This window comes from Leopardus geoffroyi, chromosome B3, assembly GCF_018350155.1.
Source record: "Leopardus geoffroyi isolate Oge1 chromosome B3, O.geoffroyi_Oge1_pat1.0, whole genome shotgun sequence".
Taxonomy (NCBI): Eukaryota; Metazoa; Chordata; class Mammalia; order Carnivora; family Felidae; genus Leopardus; species Leopardus geoffroyi.
The window spans coordinates 107,421,242-107,443,370 of NC_059337.1; the positions used below are offsets into that span (position 1 = coordinate 107,421,242).

At 38.2% G+C, this 22,129-nt stretch overlaps 1 long non-coding RNA gene across 2 annotated transcripts in view; it reads left to right on the forward strand.

The window, feature by feature from the left end:
• Positions 1-21,813, forward strand: part of LOC123583942 — a 45,513-nt gene extending 23,700 nt beyond the window's left edge. For both annotated transcript variants that reach the window (XR_006705067.1, XR_006705066.1), the window contains exons 3-4: positions 20,967-21,064; positions 21,685-21,813. This is a non-coding gene — a long non-coding RNA (uncharacterized LOC123583942). The remainder of the gene's footprint in view (positions 1-20,966; positions 21,065-21,684) is intronic.
• The last annotated feature ends 316 nt before the right edge of the window (positions 21,814-22,129 follow it).

Consider the following 22,129-nt stretch of genomic DNA (forward strand, 5'->3'; position numbering starts at 1 on the left):
AGATTATCATGATCAATGTCAAAGTCTTACAGTAGGAAAAGCTTAAAATAAAAGTTTCCAGGTATATTGGTTTCTCCATTTTCCTGTGCTGGATCTTGCATGTGCTCCGTGTGTGTGTGTGTGTGTGTGTGTGTGTGTGTGTGTGTGTGTGTGTGGTTGTTTTTGTTTTGTTAGCTATTTAAGAAAATGAATAGATTTTATTTCTTAGAGCCATTTTAAGTTTACAGAAAAATTGAACAGAAAGTACAAGAGTGCCCATGTATCTGTCTTTGTCCCCACTGCCACCCCCAGTTTCAGTTTCTTCTATCATTAACATTTTACATCAGTATGGTACATTTGTTACAATTGATGAACCTAAATTGATATATTATTATTATTATTAACTAAAGTCCTTGTTTTACATCATATAGTGTGTATTTTATGAGTTTTGATGAATGTATTATGACATGTATCACCATTGCAGAAGGATTCAGAATAGTTTCACTGCCCTCAATATTCTCTGCAATCTGAAGGAAAAATAGAGTTAACCCAGTTAAAAATGAGGAGAGCAGTGCTCCATTGCAAAGACAAGGAAATTAGAGATTATTTATATCAAGTTTGAGTAAATGGAAGAAGTTAAGCATGGGGGCACCTGGGTGGATCTGTTGGTTAAGCATCCAACTCTTGATTTGGGCTCAGGTTATGATCTCACAGTTCGTGGGTTCAAGCCCCATGTCAGCCTCTGTGCTGACAACACAGAGTCTGCTTGGGATTCTCTCTCTTCCTCCCTCTCTGCCCCTCCCCTGTGCTCTCTTTCTCTTAAGATAAATAAACAGGAAAAAAAAAGTTTTTTAGCCTACAGTCTAAAGTGCAGGAGTAAGACGAATGAGAGACCTGGGGGTAAAAGGCAGTGGAGAGATAATGAAGATAATAGAATCTAGTGTAATTCACTGTCAACTCAACAAAGATCTAGATAAGCCCATATCTAAAACCCCATTCCACAGGAGTTTGGGAAATCCAAAGCCTTCTCTAGGATTTCATCAAATTCCTAGTAGGTTTATATTACTATGAATTTCTGCTTAATTCAATTAAAGGATTATCACTGCCATGAGCAAGTACTAGTCCTATTCCTGCACAATGTTGACCAAGACATGGGACCAGCCCTTTCCTTTCCTTTACACACACACACACACACACACACGCACACACACACACAAGCACGCACATGCTGACATACACATACACACAATCACTGACTCACTCAGGTTATTTGTGTAAGCAGAAGATTTTACAGAATGTATAAGAGGGCTATAACATTGCCTTGTAAAAATTAAAGTAAATATTAGAGGGGCACCTGGGTGGCTCAGTCAGTTAAGTGGCTGACTTAGGCTCAGGTCATGATTTCACATTCGTGGGTTTGAGCTCTGCATCAAGCTCAGCACTGACAGTGCAGAGCCTGCTTGGAATTCTCTCCCTCTCTCTCTCTCTGCCCCTCCCCTACTTACATGCACGCTTTCTCTCTCTCTCAAAATAAATGAATAAACTTATAAAGTAAATACTAAAATTCTGATTCCCCAAAGTTCTCAGCCACTTCACTATTAGGACTTTCACCAACTTCATACTTTCATTTATTTTGACTGACAATTATTTTGTTACCTTGACTTCTGGCATGTCATGTCATTCATTAAATCTTCTCTCAGAGCATCCCCAGTAGTTTGCTCAAGTATTTTTCTTAACAAAGACCACTTTTTTCCTACTAAGAAAAATTCTAGTTCCAGTTGTTAGGATAATAAATGTTCCACCCTGCTACACAGGTTTACAGGTTTACCTTTTGTCTAAGGACAACTGGAGGTCATTGGAGAGCTTTAAATAGAGGCGTTCCTCTGAGATGTGTCTGAATGATAGACAAGATATGTTTGAGTGATAGATCACTTTGAGTGCTGTATAAAGAATGGGTTGGAGGGCAGTGCTATTTGAAACAGGAAGATCATTTAGGAGACAGTGGTAGTTCTAGGTAAGAAATGATGAGAATCTAAATAAGGATGGTGGCAATAAAGTGGTGGTAGGGACAGAGATGTCAATGGACACCAGATATAGTCAGGAGGAAAAAGCAACAGGACTTGAAAATTAGTTGGATACAAATTAGTTTCTAAGTCAGTTTCTGACTTAGAAAACTTATGATAACAAATACTGGAGAAGGAGCAGATATGGGGGAAGATCCTTGGCTCAGTTTTGGTCATGTGGAGTTTAAAGTGCCTATGGGATCCCTGGAGGGATATCAAGCAGACAAATGAGTGTATTGGTTTGGAGATCAGAAGAAATTTCTGGGCAGAAGATACATATTTAGGGGTAACCAGCCTATAGATGGTGATGGATGAGATTGCTTAAGAAAAGACTTTAGAGTAATAAGAGAGGAGGGCCCAAAGCAGAGTTCTAAGAATTCCAGTATTTAAGAGACAAGCAGAGGAAAAGGGACTATGAAATGAAACAATGAATAACCAGGAAAAAAAAGAAAAAAGAAAATCTGAACGGTATGGTATCACAAAAGCCAAGTAGAATATTTCAGGACAAGGGGAGTATTTGAACTCTCCTGTACAGATAAATTGAAATTAAGAAAGCTTTAGGAAAGTTACCCAAAGATACACATTCATATATAGGGATTCAAACCCATATCTCTAACTGTGTTCACAATAGCTCCATCTTTGAGGGCCTCATCTTCCTCATCTATAAAATATGGAGGAAGTGGAGTTGAGGAAGGGAGAGATTGGGCTGGATAAATTCTATGATCCTCTTCCAGATCTATAGTTGTATAAATGGGGAAGAAAGTCTGGGATGGAGCATATGGCTAATCATTGATGTAGCCTTTAGTTCTTTGTTCCTTTACTCCTTATAGTAGGACAGAGCAGACATGCAATACATATTTGCTGAACATGGGCACACAATGATTATTGCCAAAGCAAATTCATATGATGTCATTAATATCTATTAATACAGAAGGCACTAGAGGCACAGTGAAATCTATTATTAAGTAATCACTAGTTTACCAACATCCACCCTACCGAATGCTGTTTTCATTCTTTTCCCTGTGGTTCTTACTTGGTCTGGCCCCACAGGTAAGGAAGCCTAGCATCAGCTGCATCTATTAGCATTATTATGGTGTGAAAACATGACAACAGGTTCATAAATGGGATTATTCAATATCCACAGTCACAAGGTGGCTCTGTATGTCTATAATTTGAACAATAAGATGATCAGAGATTAGGCCTTGCTCCATTCAGAGTCCAGAAAGAGAGATGTTTGGGTTTAATTTATTAAGAAAAATAACCCTCCCCTACAAGCACATACTTTCTTTTTTTTAATGATTGCTTTATTTATTTATTTTAATTTTTTATTATTATTTATTTTATTTTTTTAATTTACATCCAAGTTAACATATAGTGCAACAATGATTTCAGGAGTAGATTCCTTAATTCCCTTTACCCATTTAGCCCACCCCCCCTCCCACAACCCCTCCAGTAAACCTCTGTTTGTTCTTTATATTTAAGAGTCTCTTATGTTTTGTCCCCCTCCCTGTTTTTATATTATTTTTGCTTCCCTTCCCTTGTGTTCATCTGTTCTGTGTCTTAAAGTCTTCATATGAGTGAAGTCATATGATATTTGTCTTTCTCTGACTAATTTCACTTAGCATAATACCCTCTAGTACCATCCACGTAGTTGCAAAGGTGAGATTTCATTCTTTTTGATTGCCGAGTAATACTCCATTGTGTATGTGTGTATATATATATATGTATATACACACACACACACTTATATATATATGTGTGTATATATGTGTGTGTGTGTGTGTGTATACGTGTATATGTGTGTGTGTGTGTGTGTATACGTGTATATATACACACACATACATCACATCTTCTTTATCCATTCATCCAGCGATGGACATTTGGGCTCTTTTCATACTTTGGCTATTGTCAATAGTGCTGCTATAAACATTGAGGTGCATGTGCCCCTTCTAAACAACATACCTGTATCCCATGGATAAATACCTAGTAGTGCAATTGCTGGGTCATAGGGTAGTTTTATTTTTAATTTTTTGAGGAACCTCCATACTGTTTTCCAGAGTGGCTGTACCAGTTTGCATTCCCACCAGCAGTGCAAAAGAGATCCTCTTTCTCTGCATCCTCGCCAACATCTTTTGTTGCTTGAATTGTTAATGTTAGCCATTCTGACAGGTGTGAGGTGATATCTCACTGTGGTTTGATTTGTGTTTCTCTGATGAGGAGCAACGTTGAGCATCTTGTCATGTGTCTGTTGGCCATCTGGATGTCTTCTTTGGAGAAGTGTCTATTCATGTCTTTTGCCCATTTCTTCACTGGATTATTTGTTTTTTTGGGTGTTGAGTTTGATAAGTTCTTTATAGATTTTGGATACTAACCCTTTATCTGATATGTCGTTTGCAAATATCTTCTCCCATTCTGTTGGTTGCCTTTTAGTTTTGCTGAATGTTTCCTTCGCTGTGCAGAAGCTTTTTATTTTGATGAGGTCCCAATAGTTCATTTTTGCTTTTGTATCTCTTGCCTCTGGACATGTGTTGAGTAAGAAGTTGCTGCAGCCAAGATCAAAGAGGTTTTTGCCTGCTTTCTCTTTGAGGATTCTGGTGGCTTCCTGTCTTACATTTAGGTCTTTCATCATTTTGAGTTTATTTTTGTGTATGGTGTAAGAAAGTGGTCCAGGTTCATTTTTCTGCATGTCGCTGTCCAGTTTTCCCAACACCACTTGCTGAAGAGACTGCCTTTATTCCATTGGATATTCTTTCCTGCTTTCTCAAAGATTAGTTGGCCATACATTTGTGGGTCCATTTCTGGGTTCTCTATTCTGTTCCATTGATCTGAGTGTCTGCTTTTGTGCCAGTACCATACTGTCTTGATGATTACAGCTTTGTAATACTGCTTGAAGTCCGCAAGCACATACTTTCAAAAGAACTTCCTTTCTGTTTGGAATACCCAGTGCAAGAGCCAAACAGATATGGATGGCCACATGTTGGCAAAGAGCCCACAGTGAGGGGAAAACAATCTCTTCCTTGTCAAATGACTCAGGCTCCCTTAACTCTGTGCATAAATCAGAGCCCAAAAATCAAGGAGATACATCTGGTCCTGTGGATTCAGTCAGTAATTGAGTTGCACCTCAGCATTCTACATAGAGTATTTTTAAAATCAAATTTCCTAATGTAAAATTCTAAGGCTTTAAGACAATATGGTGGTTTCCCCCCAAAGTTAGGTATAGAATTACCATATGATCCAGAAATTCCACTTCTAAAAGTGCCTAAAAGAATTGAAAGCAGGATCTCAAACAGATATTTGAACACCAGTGTTCATAGCACCATTATTCATAGTAGTCAAAAGTGGAAACAATCCAGGTATCCGTCAATGGATGAACAGACAAACAATTAAATTAATAAAATATAGTGTATATTTATAATGGAATATTAAGAAAGGGATAAAATTCTGATATATGCTGTAGCATGGATGAATCTTGAAAACATGCGAAGTGAAATAAGACACAAAAGAATATTGTATGATTTAATTTATATGAAGCATGTAGAGTAGCCAAGTTCATGGAGACAGAAAGTATAATATAGGTTACCAGGGGCTAATGGGAGGAAGAAATATGAAGTTATTGTTAAAGGGCACAGAATTTCAGTATGGAATAAGTAAAAAATTCTTGAGATGGACAGTGGTGATGGTTGCACAACAATGTGAATGTACTTAAATGCCATTCAGCTGTTATACTTGAAGTGATTTAAATGGCAAATTTTATGTTAAGTATATTTTACTACAATTAAAAAAATCCTGTGCCTACAACTTCTAGAGATTGTGTGGTATAGTGGAAAGAGGTAGTTGAGAGTTCTAGTTCTGACATTAATAGGCTATGTGACCTAGGGAAAGTCATTTAGCCTCTCCAATGCTCAGTCTCCTCATCTCAAAAATGAAAAAATGATTCCTACACTGCATGGTTGTTCTGAGGTTTAGAGATAAAATATCTAAGGCATCTGGCATCATATATGATATTGAGTGGGTGCTTATTAAGTGATATTTTTATGAACCTAAAGAAATGCACACCTCGGGGCACCTGGGTGGCTCAGCTGGTTAAGCATCCAACTCTTGGTTTCTGCTCAGGTCATGATCTCACAGTTGGTGAATTCGAGCCCCACATCAGGGGTGTGCCCTGATGCCCAGGGGTGATGCCCCTCCCCTGCTCACTTTCTCTGTCTCTCAGAAAAAAAAAAAAACTTAAAAAAAATGCACACCTCAATTCAGAAAATGACATATGTAAAAAATAAATTTACTTTCCAAAATTTGAAGTTATATGCATAAATTATTTAGATTACTCTTGCCAGTGACCATTTGCTAAAGAGAAACTGTTTAATATCAAAATACCTTATCCTAAACTCTAGCTTCACCATCATTTCTTATTTCTAATTTGGCCATTAAATTATAGCAGTAAAATGCTATCTCCCTGTGGGTCTGAATCTCTGAGCCCTGAGAGACAAAGGATTATTTTGTTTTTCATCTCCCTTTGGGTTTCAGCTTACTAATATTTTTGTTAAACATTTAAATATTTTGTCATTAAGTATTCAATGCTCAATTCAAAGCTAAACAAGTGGAAGGATTTAATATAACTCTTATAGTAAAATATCTGGGGTTGGAATTGATCCCTAAATTACCTGTATGCAGATATAGACATAACTTTAGGAAGATATGCTAAGGAGAAAACAATTCCTTCTATGCTGTTTTGCAACGAACAAGAAGGTTAAAGGCAGCAAAACAGCTGTGTTCAGAGAAGGCCCCCAGTGAATTGAGGTTAAAAGGATTTGCCCTTGCAGGACCCCAGGTCTCTAATTGGGACCTTCAATTCCTGTAATCCAGAAGGATTGGGACCAGACACTTCTAGATTATTGCAAAAGCCCACAGGTGACTCATAATGAAAAAACAATTAGTGTCCCCCAACTTCAGATAGAAAAGAGGCATTTAATGAAACCTGATGCAGGCCCAGCCAGGGCAAGGCGCTTAGTGAATATTCAGCCATTAGCAAAGGAGAGGAAAGTATGTATTTCCCTCTTTAATTTTAATCTCACTAAATACCTGAGATTTTTCTTAACAGAGTACATTAATTTGCTATTTAAAGGGAATACAAAGTTGATTAGACCTGTGTTTAAGAAAGATGGTTTTTTTTGTAGCTCCACAATCTTTTAAGTAAGAATAATAAAAATGAAGCACATCATATAAAGGACTTGAATTTCATGCACATTTGTTCTTCTAACACGTAAAGCCTATGTGAGAAGTCTAAAATCTTACAAGCCATGAAACCACAAGATCAATCCAAGCAGGAAAGATTGGTATGGAAGGATGGTTCTGAAAATTAGGCTCCAAACTTACAGTGGTTCACAACCTGGGCTGCACAATGGAATCACCCAAGGAATTGTCATATAAGTTTTTATTTTAATTCTAGTTAGTTAACAGTGTTATATTAGTTTCAGATGTACAATATAGTAATTCAACAGTTACATACATCACCCGGTGTGCTCTCACAAGTATACTTCTTAATCCCCATCATGTATGTAACGCATCCCCCCACCTCCCTTCTGGTAACTGAGAGAACTGATGTTCTCTATAACTGAGAGTCTGTTTCTTGGTTTGTCTCTCTCTCTTTCCTCCTTTGCTCATTTGTTTTGTTTCTTAAATTCCACATATAAGTGAAATCATATTGTATTTGTCTTTCTCTGACTTATTTCGCTTAGCATAATACTCTCTACCTCCATCCATGTTGTTGCAAATGGCAAGATTTCATTCTTTTTTATGGCTGGATGATCTCTGTGTGTGTGTGTGTGTGTGTGTGTGTGTGTGTGTGTGTGTCACATCTTCTTTATTCATTCATCTATCAATGGACACTTGGGCTACTTCCGTATCTTGACTATTGTAAATAATGCTGCTATAAACATAATGGTGCATGTATTCCTTTGAATTTGTGTTTTTGTATTCTTTGGGTAAATACCTAGTAGTGTGATTGCTGAATCATAGGGTGTTTCTATTTTTAACTTTCTGAGGAACCTCCACACTGTTTTCCACAGTGGCTGCATCAGTTTGCATTCCCAATAGTGCAAGAGAGTTCCCTTCTCCACATATTCACCAATACCTGTTCTGTCTTATATTTCTGATTTTAACCTTTCTGACAGGTGTGAGGTGATATCTTATTATAATTGTGATTTGCATTTCCCGAATGGTAAGTGATGATGAACATCTTTTCATGTGTCTGTTGGCCATCTAAACGTCTTCTTTATAGAAATGTCTGCTCATGTCTTCTGCCCATCTTTAATAGGATTATTTATTTTTTGGGTGTTGAGTTTTATAAGCTCTTTATATATTTTGGATACTACCTCCTTATTTGATATATCATTCTCCCATTCTGTAGGCTGCCTTTTTGTTTTGTTGACTGTTTCCATCACTGTGCAGAAGCTTTTTATTTTGATGTAGCCCCAGTAGTTTATTTTTGCTTGTTTCCCTTGTCTCAGTAGTCATATGTAGAAAAAAGTTACTATGGCCGATGTCAAGAAGTTACTGCCTATGTTCTCTTCTAGTATTTTTATGGTTTCAGTTCTCACATTTAATCCATTTTGAATTTAACTTTGTGTATGATATCAGAAAGTGGTCCAATTTCTTTCTTTTGCATGCTGCTGTCCAGTTTTCCCAACTCCATTTGTTGAAGAAACCGAGGAATGTTTTTAAATACCAATGCCTGAGGGGCACCTCGGTTGGACTCACGGTTCGTGGGTTCAAGCCCTGAGTCGGGTTCTGCGCTGACAGCTCAGAGCCTGGAGCCTGCTTCAAATTCTGTGTTTCCCTCTCTCTCTGCCCCTCTCCCACTTGCTCTCTCTCTCTCTCTCTCTCAAAAATAAATAATATACATTAAAAATTTTTAAATAAAAAATAAATAAATACCAATACCTGAAACTCATCCATGAAGATTGTGATCTAATCAATCTGGGGATAGCCTGTTGGGATTTTCAGAAATTTCCCAGGTAATTCTAGAATGCAACCAAAGAGAAGACTACTTTTCTGAAGGAGAAGGAGAAGGAGAAGGAGAAGGAGAAGGAGAAGGAGAAGGAGAAGAAGGAGAAAACAAACAAACAAAAAAAAACAGGAGAAAACAATAATCTATTCCATTCAGTACCAGCCACATAGTTTCCAGGGTCCAGTGCAAAGTGAAAATGCCAGTTCTTTGTTCAAATATTATTAAGATTTCAAGATAATGACAGAGAGTGTTAAACCAAACATGAGATCCATCTAAACACAGGGCCCTGTGTAACAGCACAGGTAACACACTCATGAAACCAGCCTTGATTTCATTCTTTACTAAACCAAATTACTGTATTTTACTTCATTTTTTAGGATCAAGAAATATATAATCTTTTCTCAGTGTGGTGCTCACTGTGCCTCTAAGATCCCACAAATAACAAATCCATAAACAATATTATTGTTTATTTAAACAACTTGATTTGTCTTGAAAGTCCCCTCATTTTGTCAAGACTAATAAAGGCTAAGCTATAAAACCAATGTGTAGAGACATTTGGACTTGCACTTTGTATCCCCATCCACAATAGAAAAAACATTTTACCTATGAAATATTAATTCTGAATACAGGTTTCTCAGTCCAGAAAGAAAAACAAAACAAAACAAATTCCTGAGTCTGGCATACTGCATCTCTTTAAAAAACTCACTAATTTTCAAATCCCTGCCCTACACATCTGGCAGTTATCACACTACAAATTTTATTAGCCAAATCCATAGTGAAGACTCAAACTTCCAAGCCTGCGTTTATTTATTGTTCTTATATTATTGCCCTTTTCTGTATAACAATTAGTGACTTTAAAATCTTGTTATAATTTCAGGTAAAATCTAATAATCAAAATAGTGTAGAAACTCCCTAATTTGAAATTTTGTCAAAATTTCCAGTCTCTTCAGGTTAACAGATCACTTCCTTTTCTTCTGCTAGGGCAGGATGTGTCCGTTTATACAATGTTAGGAGAGCCCTCTGGTGGCCAAAGTAAAATTCCAATGTGGGCAAGTTTAAATAAACGGCTAACAATAGATTTCCAGAAATGAACAATTCCAGGAGAGGCATAGATTCCGTGCCCTACCTCTCCTCACCCAGCTTATCCTCTTGTCGCTGCTATTGGAACTACTAGGAGCAATCTAAGATTTGATTAGAGAGAACAAGCTGTGAAAATCAGGGTCTGATTTAGGGGGAAAATCCAGTCACATTCCTAGTTAGATCTCAAGATGCTCACTCATCTCACCCCAACACACACACACACACACACACACACACACACACACACACACACACGCCACAGCCTCCACCCAGAAGTTCTAACCCTCTACATCCTTTTCATTTTCATTTTGCAGTGCTCCATCTGAGATCCATTTGGGTTAGTAAGCAGCCTCTTTATTTTTTTATTTTTTAATCAGTTTCCTTAAAACTATTGATCACAACTTTGTTTTTTAAATTTGAGTATAGCTGACACAAAATGTTACATTAGTTTCAGCTGTACAACTTAGTCATTCAACTTCTCTATGCATTATACTATGTTCACCACAACTGTCACCATGCAGTGCTATTACAATATCATTGACTATATTCCCTCGGCGGTGCCTTGTATTCCCATGATTTATTCATTCCATCACTGGAAGCCTGAATCTCCCACTCCCCTTCTCTTATTTTACCCACCCTTCTCCCACTCCCCTCGGGCAATGTCAGTTTGTTCTCCGTATTTATAGGTCTGGTTTGTAAGCAGCCTTTTTTTTAATGCAAATATTTCTGGGGGCACCTGGGTGGCTCATTCAGTTAAGCTTCTGACTCTTGACTTTTTTTTTTTTTTTCTTTTTTTTTTTTTTTAAATTTTTTTTCAACGTTTATTTATTTTTGGGACAGAGAGAGACAGAGCATGAACGGGGGAGGGGCAGAGAGAGAGGGAGACACAGAATTGGAAACAGGCTCCAGGCTCTGAGCCATCAGCCCAGAGCCCGACGCGGGGCTCGAACTCACGGACCGCGAGATCGTGACCTGGCTGAAGTCGGACGCCTAACCGACTGCGCCACCCAGGCGCCCCTGACTCTTGACTTTTGATCTCCTCTCAGATCACGATTTCACAGTTCATAAGATAGAGCTCATCATCAGGCTCTCTGCTGACAGCTCAGAGCCTGCTTGGGATTCTCTCTCCCTCTCTCTCTCTGCCCCTTCCCTGCTTGCCTTCTTTCTCTCTCTCTCAAAATAAATAAACAAACTTAAAAAAAATGTAATGTAAATATCTCTGAATTCCATAGAGTCTATATAATAAATCAATGGTTTTCAAAGTGTGTCTCTCAAACCAGCAGCATGAAGGTCACCTAGGGACTTACTAGAAATGAAAATTCTCAGGGCACCTGGGAGGCTCAGTTGGTTAAATGTCCGACTTTGGCTTATGTCATGATTTCACGGTTTGTGAGTTCGAGTCCCACATCAGGTTCTGTGCTGACAGCTTAGAGCCTGGAGCCTGTTCGGATTCTGTCTTCCTCTCTCTGCCCTCCCTCCCTTGCTCATGCTCACTCTCTCTCTCTCAAAAATAAATAAACATTAAATAAATAAATAAATAAATAAGCATGTAAAAAATTTTTTAAAGAAATGAAAATTCTAGAGTCTATCCCAGACCTACTGAATCAGAAACCCTGGGGGTGAGGGCCCAATGATCTGTGTTTTAACAAGCCTACCAAGTGATTCTGATGCATGCCTAAGTTTGAGAAACACTGTTTTATACTATTGGTTATTGTTTGCTTCCTCCTCCTCCTCTTCTCCTCCTCCCTCCCCCTTTCCTCCTCCTCACCACCCTTCCTCCTCCTCCTCCTCCTTCTCCTTTTCCTTTTCCTTCTTCTGATTTTTATTTATTTTTAATAAAAAATTGCATATATTTAAGTTACACAACATGATGTTTTGATGTACATATACATAGTAAAATGATTACTACAGTCAAGCTAATTAACATATCACTCTCATATAGTTACCATTTTATGTGTGTATGGTGAGAGCACATGAAATCTGCTCTCTTAGCAAATTTCCAGTTACAATACAATGTTCTTAACTATAGTCATTGTACTTTACATTAGATCTCTAGACTCATTCAGCCTACATAACTGCAATTTTGTACCCTCTGATCAACATTTCTCCGTTTCCCCTGTCCCTGTTCCTGTCCCAGGTTCATCCATGTTGTGGCGAATGATGGAAACTCCTTCTTTTTAAAGACAACATTATATTTTATACTTTTGGCTCTTCTCATGAAATAAGATATTTCATTTCAGAGGTGCCCAATCTAAATGTGGTTCAAGGAGTTTGTTATAAATCCAGATAGATTCCCAGTCCCCATCATTGGATATTCCAATTCACAGTAGATCTAGAGTAGGATCCAGAAATCTGTTTTTAACAAGCATCTCAAGTGATTCTGTGTAATGATACAAAGACCATATTTTCCACATCACTGATATAGTATGTTAGACTTCAGTGGGGAGCCACAAGATGGGGAGCATTTATGATAGCATGAAGGTCCTGGATTCTTGCAAGAAGGGGGCAGAAAGGGAAGTTGGCACTGGCCAAATATACATTTTTTTTATTTTAAATGGTTTGCCCAGAGTTGGCTCCGTCTCATAAAAGCAGAAAAACTCTACTTCCTTCTCATCTCTACTTCTTCTCTCCTCTCGTGGCCCCTTATCTTCAAACCCCAGAAGTCAAGTTGGAGTTATTATAAAAGTCATTATAGTTTAATTGAGCTTTTGTTGGGCACATAGAGAAACTAACCATCCTATATGATCTTTTTAATAGGAATGTGTTCTGATTTACAAATATTAAAATGTTTACTTTTGAGAGAGAGAAAGAACATGAGCGGGGAAGGGGCAGAGAGAGAGAGGGAGACACAGAATCTGAAGCAGGGCCCAGGCTCTGAGCTGTCAGCGAGAGTCCAACGTGGGGCTCAAACCCACAAGGTGTGAGATCATGGCCTGAGCCGAAGTCGGCTGCCCAACCAACTGAGCCACCCAGGCACCCCTGATTTATAAATATTTAAAAGAAACTTTTGGAACACAATCCATTTATAAGTTGGGTATTGGCTGACTCATTTAATATTTATAATTTTGTCCTGAACTTACAGATATTGGAAATAGTGACTAGAAAATTTTACAGAGAATGAGTTCCAAATTAACATTTAATTTGATTTGAACTTTAGAACACATAATTACTGATTTATACAGCCTGAAGTTTACCAAGTAGTAGTCTTTTTATTGCTTGCTGCATCCCACAATATACAATAAAAAGTACCCACATACATTAATGTATTCATTACCCATGTTAGTGTTGTATACATCACACATACATAGTATATTATATAATTGTCCCATATAATATGCATATATTGTTACCTGTACTTTACATGACACAGTATAATGCCATATATATGTGTATATATGTGTATAATCTATTTAGGAACAAACGGTATAATGAGGTGTTATGTGGCAAGACACCGTTTTTATCACTTTCACACCAAAGAGATTAGAAAGATGTGAACATTGGATCTCATTATTCATACCACTTATTCAAAACAATATTTTGAAAGAATATCTGGCATAATTTTCATAACATATCTTACAGACTTTCCCCCAGAATATTCCAAAACTTGAATGTTAAAGGAATGTATGGCCAAATGTGGCCTGTGGATTCCAAAGTGGATCGGATGGGAGAGTGGACCAAGTTAAAGCCACTCCCTCACCTACCCTGCAAAAACTAATTCAAAGCAACCTCATCTCCAATGAGGACAATCATTTTCTTAATGTTTGTTTATTTTTGAGAGAAAGAGAGCAAGCACACATGCAGGGGAGGGGCAGAAAGAGAGGGAGATGCAGAAACCAAAGCAGGCTCCAGACCCTGAGCTGTCAGCACAGAGCCCAACCACAGGGCTCGAACTCACAACTGTGAGATCATGACCTGAGCCGAAGTCCGATGATTAACCAGCTGAGCCACCCAAATGTCCCAGGAAGGACAATCATTTTAATCTAAAACGGTAACCCAAAATTGTTAGCCTAAAATACTTCTTCTTTGTGGCCCTTATGGAACTCTGAGTTTTTACCTCTTCCCATAAGCTTGCTTCCCTCCACACCTCCTGGAGGAGGCAGACAAGTAAAGAGCTCTCCATTAACTGAGCTGGGTTTTCCCTGTTTAAGCAGTTGGGTGTGACTCAGTAGGAGGAAAGCCTGTATTCCCGATCCACCTGGCCAAGCCAACCTATCCTCCCCATGGAATGCTCTGGCAACCCCTTTCCTCTTGGACTGCATCCAGCTAACACCCCCATGTTAGAAACAACTGCTGGTTTACGCTGATCACACCCCTTAGCATTCCCAACCTAGGTTCTGTTCTGAGTGTTAAGGGTCCCCAAGTGGATATTTTAAAATGGAATCTGCTTTTTTTCCCTTGGTCTTTTGAAACATCCATAAACACCTAATAACTTTTCTTACCAGAAATACTGCAGCAATTGTAAAAAACTCTAATGCAATTCAGTACTTTGGGGCCTCCCTCTCCTGTCTCCATTCCACCCTTTCAAAAAAAGTCCTTCTATAGCCAAAGCCATTACAAAAGTTTGTCAGGCCAACCAAAAATCACAAAACAAAACAAAAAACCCAGAGCATGTAGGTAGTAAATACCATATTTCTCAAGAATGCTCCAGGAAAGCCTCGATAACTTTTAGTGAAAGAAAAAGCATTCCCTTTAAGATGGGGGAGGAATAGCACTTCAGAAATGAAATAGATATTTTTATTTAGAAAGTAAATGTACCTAGGAATTAAAAGCTCTAGAAGGCCTAAGAGGGTAAAGCCTAAAAACTCAGCTTTTCAGCACAAGCCAAAAATGATAGGAGACTCTTACCTGCCTCTAAGAGTGATGCCCTGTTGTTGCTACAGAGCAGCAGCACCACCTCGTGTGCAAAAGCTTCTTGTTTTCTTTTGTTTCCTAAAGAACTAACTAGAAACCTACAGCCAGTCTGTGCTCTGAATCACAGAGTCTTTACTAGTTTTCAAGAGAGGCTGTAGATGGAGAAAGACCATCCCTGACTTTCTCTGACAAGGAAAAAATAGTGGAAATTTGCTTTAGGCATCATCTCCAGCACAGCCCTTGTGTTGGATTTTTTTTTTTTTTTTTTTATCATCTGACACCCTTTTGACTGTGAGCTCCTGAGAGAAAAGGCTGTTGTCCACCTCTGTTTTCCCACGATATCCTAGCGTTTAGCCCAGGCATTAGCACATGGCAGAGACTCAACAAATGTCTGACAAACGAAAGGATTCTACTGAAATTTTTAGATGGGACAACAAATCAGCTGGAACATCATTACTAAATGTTTCCACCACCTAGCTCTGCAGGTTGAATTGCAAAACTTACCATTAGAGTTTGATCAAATACAAAAAAAGGAAACCAACTTTGAAATACAAAGATGTACTGATGTGACTGGAAATTTCAATGGTGGAAAATTGATTCCCAATTTACTTATGTGAAGAATAAATTATGATATAAAAGGTAATTTCTTAAATAGGTAATCTAAGCTCTAACACTCAAACAGATACACCAGAATCATCCCACAAATGCTCATGAGCCCAATTACATTTCTAATTACAGTTAGAGGTATTTGGGGAAATCTTACAGTGATAAAACAATCTGAGAGCATTCATGCCTACCCAATTTCTTTCTAGGAGTCATAAATGTTCCAACACTGAGAAAGTAAATAAAACTGGTTTATTAAAAGTCACCCAGTGCATAGTTTTGCCTGATACAACAAAGAAATTACAGCCAATTCACACACACCCTTCATCTGTCAAGAACCACAGCAGTGAATTCAGCAAGCCAAAAAAACTAACAAAATTACACAGGCCTTAGCTTCCAAGAACAGTCTCGCCATCCAAAACTCTTACAAATTCCAAGGCCAGAGAACAGTGTGACTAATTCTAACTAAAATAAAAACCAGCTGCCCAAAGCACTATAGTAACTATATATAAAAACTTAAGAACAATGCTCTGTGATTTAAGTAAGGATAAAGAAAGGTACAGAGCATAATTGTAGTGAAGAGAGGTAAGTTTGAGAGTACCTCCAGTTTGGTTTTGATTCTCAAAAGTTCTGTTTTAACATCAGGTCAAAGGGAATATTCTCTGATGTACTGATTTCTAACCCAAAACCTTCAAAGGGGATAATCATTTTTAATGGGATTCAATGATAAAAATCATGTAGATGACATCATTACAAAGCCCTAATTACTGAAACAACACAACCAATTTCCTGGAAACAAGATTTATTTATTTCATCATGAATGAAAATCATAATCTTCATCTGTTTAACATACTCTTAGTCCATAAAGTATATGAGATTTATATAGTGGTCCTTTGTGCTTTTATAATTATCATTTTTCTTTTGAAGGTGCCAATCAAATCTTAAAAAATAGATGACTTTTGGAATTTCACAAGGAAGAAAATTTTAAAAAAGGTAGGCTTAAAAAGCAGTAGTATCTTAAAACTTAATACTTTTTGTAAGTGGGCGTTTATACAATTCATGTTAAAATCATTCACAATGAGATACCAAAATGAAGGAAGGTTGTACTAAGATACCTGGTGATACAGCAACCTCAAATAAGTACTTGGAGCTCCAACATGTATTGTGATGAAACACAAGCTGTGATGAAACTTTGTGTCTATTTTCTTTGAATACTTGAAAATTGAAGGCACTCTAGAAATTCTGAGGTGCTCCATAGACATTTTTTTTTCATAGCAGCCCTGGGAAGTAAATTGAAATAACTAACTCTCTCCCTTTCCCAGATGAGGAAATCAAGACTCAAGGAATTTAGAAAACCTAATCAGGATCACACTAGGCAGGACTGAAATTGGCATATTTGGAGCCTGTGTTTCAGTCAAGTTGAAGGTCTCCTGTATATCTAACACTCTGCTGGGCACTGTGATATGAGAACAAAATATAAGATTCAGTTCCTGCCCACAAGAATTAGAATCTAGTTAGGAAGAAGAGATACACCTATGAAACACTTCTGAGCAAGAGATCATGATAGACACTTTCAAAGTACTTCCAACATTGCAGGCCTCTGCAGGTATACCTACACTTTGTCACCACCATCAGGATTAGTCAGAACTGATTATCTGGATGAAATAGCCCACCAGAAAACTGAGGGATTTACATTGTTCCTAATCAAATCATCTGAAGAGAAAAGTAATTCCACCAGCACTCAGTCAGTTTCGGGGACTAAGGATATCCTCTAGCTCCATGATTCCTAAATGTTGGTGTACATAAAAAACTATAAGGGCTTATATTCACTAAAGAAAATGTAACTAACATCTATTAACAGCTTACTGTGGGCCAGACCTTGTGATAAGCACTCTATATATATTATCTCACTTAATCCTTGTTAACAGACAAGAAGGTGAAACAGAGTTAACTTACCTAAAGTCACACTGCTAGGACTAGAAGGTGAATCATCAGACCCCAGAGTCCATGCTCATAGTCCATGCTCTACCCTGGCTGTACACTTCCATCACTTAGGAAGCTTTGGGGAAAAAAAAAAGAACAACAAAAGCTGTGCTGGATCCTCCACCAAACCCAAAGAATCTGAATCTCTGGGAATAAAGTCAGAGCACTGGTTATTTTTTTCTTAAGTCTTGCCCAGGTACTTCTAATGTGCAGCCAGTGTTGAAACCATAGCTATTTCATGCACCCAGAGACTCTGGGATGGGGCCTGCCATCTTCAGCTTCAACCATCAGCCTAGACAATTCCAATACAGGTGGTACACAGTCACAGTCTGAGAAAAACTAGTCTAGGATAGTGGTTCTCCAACTATAGCATCCATCCAAATTACCTCAAGGGCTTATTGACACAGTTTACTGGGCCCTACCTCCAGAGTTTCTGATTCAGGTAGTGTGGGATGAGGCCTAAGCACCTGCATTTCTAACAAATTTCCAGGTGATACTGGTGTAGGGATACCACACTTTAAGAATCACTTTGATCTTGTGAAAATCACAGAAGGAAAAGACAAGTAGATAGTCATTTGAGAAATTACGTACGTGTGTATTTTTTCTGTAGGACTCTGTTCATTCTTTCTTTTGATAAATGTTTGTAAGTTTCCACAATGTGTCAAACACTGTGCTAGATTCTGGGACCTGAACAGGTATCTTGCTATCAAGGAGTTTATAATCTAGAATCACAATTACATGCTGTGACTGAAGAACATAAGGGTCCATGGGAACTCAAAGAAGGGAGTGCTCAATTCTGCACAAGAATAGGGAGAGGTTAGAACTAAAGAAAACTTACTTCACAGTGGCAGTAATGGTTGGGTTCAATGTTGAAAGTGAAGTAGGAGCTGCCTGGATTGACAGGATGGAGAAGGGAATTCCAGGTGGCTTTGAAAATTTCAAGCCATAGTGAAGCTGGTGCATGATGTCCAAAGTAGGCATGGTAAAAATTAAGCCTGAGCAAAGAACTAACCTTGGAGGAGGATGAAAGGAGCTTAGGCTTTATCATGCAGACATTGGGGGAATCCTTGCATGGCTTTAAGATGAAGAGTAACACAGTAAGATTTTCATTTTAAAATACATTGTAGTATAGAAAACAGAGAAATGAGGACATGATCCGAGTCAGGGAGACAAGTTAAGGACAATCCAGGCAAGAGAAGATTAGAGTGTGAACTAACGCAGTAGCAGTAGCTGTGAAGAAAAAAGAATGGACATCTTAGATTTTGTGGAGGTAAAATCAACAACAAATAGTACGTATGGCCTACAGTGACTCTCAAATTTCTGCCTTAGGTGACTGGTGGACCATGTAGCTATCATATAGAGAAAAAACAAGAGGAAGAGTGAGTTTGGTGAGAAACAACAATAGTTAACAAATATGAGGTGATATATGTCAAGCACTGTGCCAAGTGTCTTACATGCTTTATCTCATTGAATCTACAAAAAACCTTGAGCAGTAAATATGATTATTTTCATTTTTAGATAAGAAAACTTAGATCGAGAGAAGTAAAGTAATTTGCCCAGGTGATATGGAGAGTAAGTGGTAGAGCTGAGATTTGAAGCTAGGTCCATTTAGCTGCACCAGGGGTTAGCAGACCTTTTTCTGCAAATGGCCAAATACTAAATTATTTCAGGCATCGTGAACCATATGATCTCTGCTGCAGCTACTCATCTCTGCCATTGTAGTGGAAAGCTATAACCAAACATAAACAATGACATAAACAAATGGGTAACACGGTTTTACAAAAAAACTTTCCTTATAAACACTGAACTATAAATTTTATATAATTTCCATGTTTTCTGAAATATTATTATTTTGAGTTTTCCAACCATTTAAAAATGTAAAAACCATTCATTGTCCTTGGGCGATATAAAAACAGTCAGCAGGCCATATTTGGCCCTTTGGTCTTCATTTAAAAACTCCGGAGCTACTACTTCTGAAAAAGATTACTTTCCATTTTGGACTGCTGAGTTCAGAATGCCTGTGGAATGTTTGGGTAGAAATGTACTATTGGAAGCTATGAAAATAGATCTAGATTCCAGAAGAGATCTGGACTAGAGACCTGAATTTGTGAATCACTCACATATAGGTGGCTAAATACAGAAGTTAAAAGATTGGATCGATTTACCCAGGGGAGAGCAAGTAGGGTGAGAAAGGACAGAACACAATTATGGGTGACACCAAAAACAAGAACATAGGAGAGTTAGGAAATGCAGAAGAGGAGACTAAGAAGAATCAGAGAAATAAGAGAAGAACTGGAAGAGAGTTTTGTCACAAAAGCCAAAGAGAATCAAAAAAGGAGTGGGAGTGGTCAGCCAGAGTCAGTGCAGCTGAGAGGTTAAAAAAAAGACCTCAGAACCATGAAGATTGCAAAGCATGTGGCAATTAATAGGTCAATGGTTGCCTTTGCCAAAGCAGTTTCAGGGAGGTTTTATTCTCCCTTTTATTGCAGTAGATTCTAAAGCAAATGTAAGATAAGAAAGGGAGAAAACAGGTGTAGTTTATTTTTTGAGAAAGTTGGTAGCAAATGAAAGATATCAATAAGGAGGTAATTAGGGAGACAACTAGCTATCGGGATCCCAGGAAAGGGCATCTCTAAGGCAGCTCCTTCCTGTCCATTCCCACAAGGCATCTGTCTCTCTTGAGTCACAATGTGCTGGGACCTTCAGACAAGTAACTGAGTATAAGTGAAGCAGTAGCCATTCAGTCTTCCAGGGGAGTGACGTGATGTGGGGCTTCTTTACCTGTGAACCAGACTCAGGGGTGAAGACCAGAGGCAGTGGATACTGGGAAGAGCTTGTCATTTAGCAAACTATGGCTCTTGGGATAGCCTACCTTAACCCCACATGTAAGTATGCTGATCTTCCTGACTCCCAAAATCCAGGAGAGAGCCAATGGCAAGGCTAATCTTCCCTTAATTCCAAGCTAGAAAGGTAGAGAGCAGATGACCTTCTCCAGGTACCTAGGAGGGACTGGTTGCTGGGCCAAAGATCCACTTGCCTTGTACTTCCTGCATTTAAGAATGGCAACCAGGTGTATAAGCCCAAGAGATAAATAATAAGCCCAAGAGGAAAAAAGAAACACCTTACCTAAGGCAATCTAGCAACCAGAAATAAGTGAAATAGGTAGGATGATTAGAATGCAAGCCTAATGACATAGACCTGCTCCTGGAGAAAGCAGATGAACACTCAAATAATCAATAAGAGTACCTTCATAAAGTAACACCACCCTCTCTGAGACCAAATGAAAGAAAGTGAGAGAGAAGGCAGATATTGATTGACAAGGTTATAAACATGAGGTGAGACATTGAAGGAGCATGTCCCTAAATGACCTTAATTGTGTGTGCATATTGACTCATTTGCAGAGAGAAGACGGTGATGGGGTAGGACACACAAAAAGCTGCAGTACAATTACACAATTATGGTGATCAGACTTCTACAAATGCAGTGTCTCCAACCTCCAGTGAGTCTTCATATGATTTTTCACCAGCAGTACTTAACAGCAAGCATATTGCTATAGAGAAGGTGAATGTATGGAATGGGATTTTCAGTTAGAAAAAAAGTGGGATTGGCAGTGAGAAAGGGTTAACAGTGCTGGGCCTATGGCTTCTAGACAAGTATTTTTCAAATCCTGGGTCACAATTCATCAAAGGATCATAAAACCAATTTAGTGGGTAATACCCATTTAAAAAAATGAAGCTAAATGGAGTGGAAGAAAAAATACCAGAGTAAGTGGTACTCTGTCTCAGAGTACTTTGTCTCAGTTAAGTACATGCATATATGTATTGTATATTCAGTGATGATGTAAAAGGTAGTTTTCATAATGGGATATAGTCAAAAATTTGAAAACCACTGATCTTGTCTATACAAAAAAGGATGTTGTATTAGTCATCAGAGTTTCTGGCAAATATTCTGGTTTCCTTTCTGACAGGTACATGATAGAATTGTACTTCCCTGTACTCCTTGAAGTTAGCCATAGCCATTTAACTTGTTTTGACCATAAAAAACAAGAAGAGGTATGGGTTTGGATTTAAGAGCTAGTGTATTATTAGCCACATCTTTTTTGCCCTGTCCCTGCATTAGGCAATGTTCCAGATGTTGCCCCTCAATCAGCCTGCATCCCTGAATAAGGAGGCATGGAGCAGAGCCTCCAGCCAACCTACAACAGATGCATATTATAGGTAACAAATAAATCTTTGTTGTTAGAAACCATTAAGATTTGAGGCTTCACTACTGAAGGATAACTTAACGTATCCTACCTGATATAGAAGTCAAATCTAGAAGAAGATGATGATCCAAAAGAAAATGGAGGGATCAAGGAACATCATCTTGCACATTGGTACTCAATATGCCCTGATAGTCTATCAGAAAATAGATTGGCAAGTAATTGAGTGATAATAATAGATTCAACAATAGTGACTAGTATGTAGAAGGAAAATAGAATTGTTGGTAGAAGCCCTGAAGTGGGACTCAAGCTGCTCCTTGAAAAACGAATTGAATGGGCAGAGGAAAGTGGACCCATTGAATG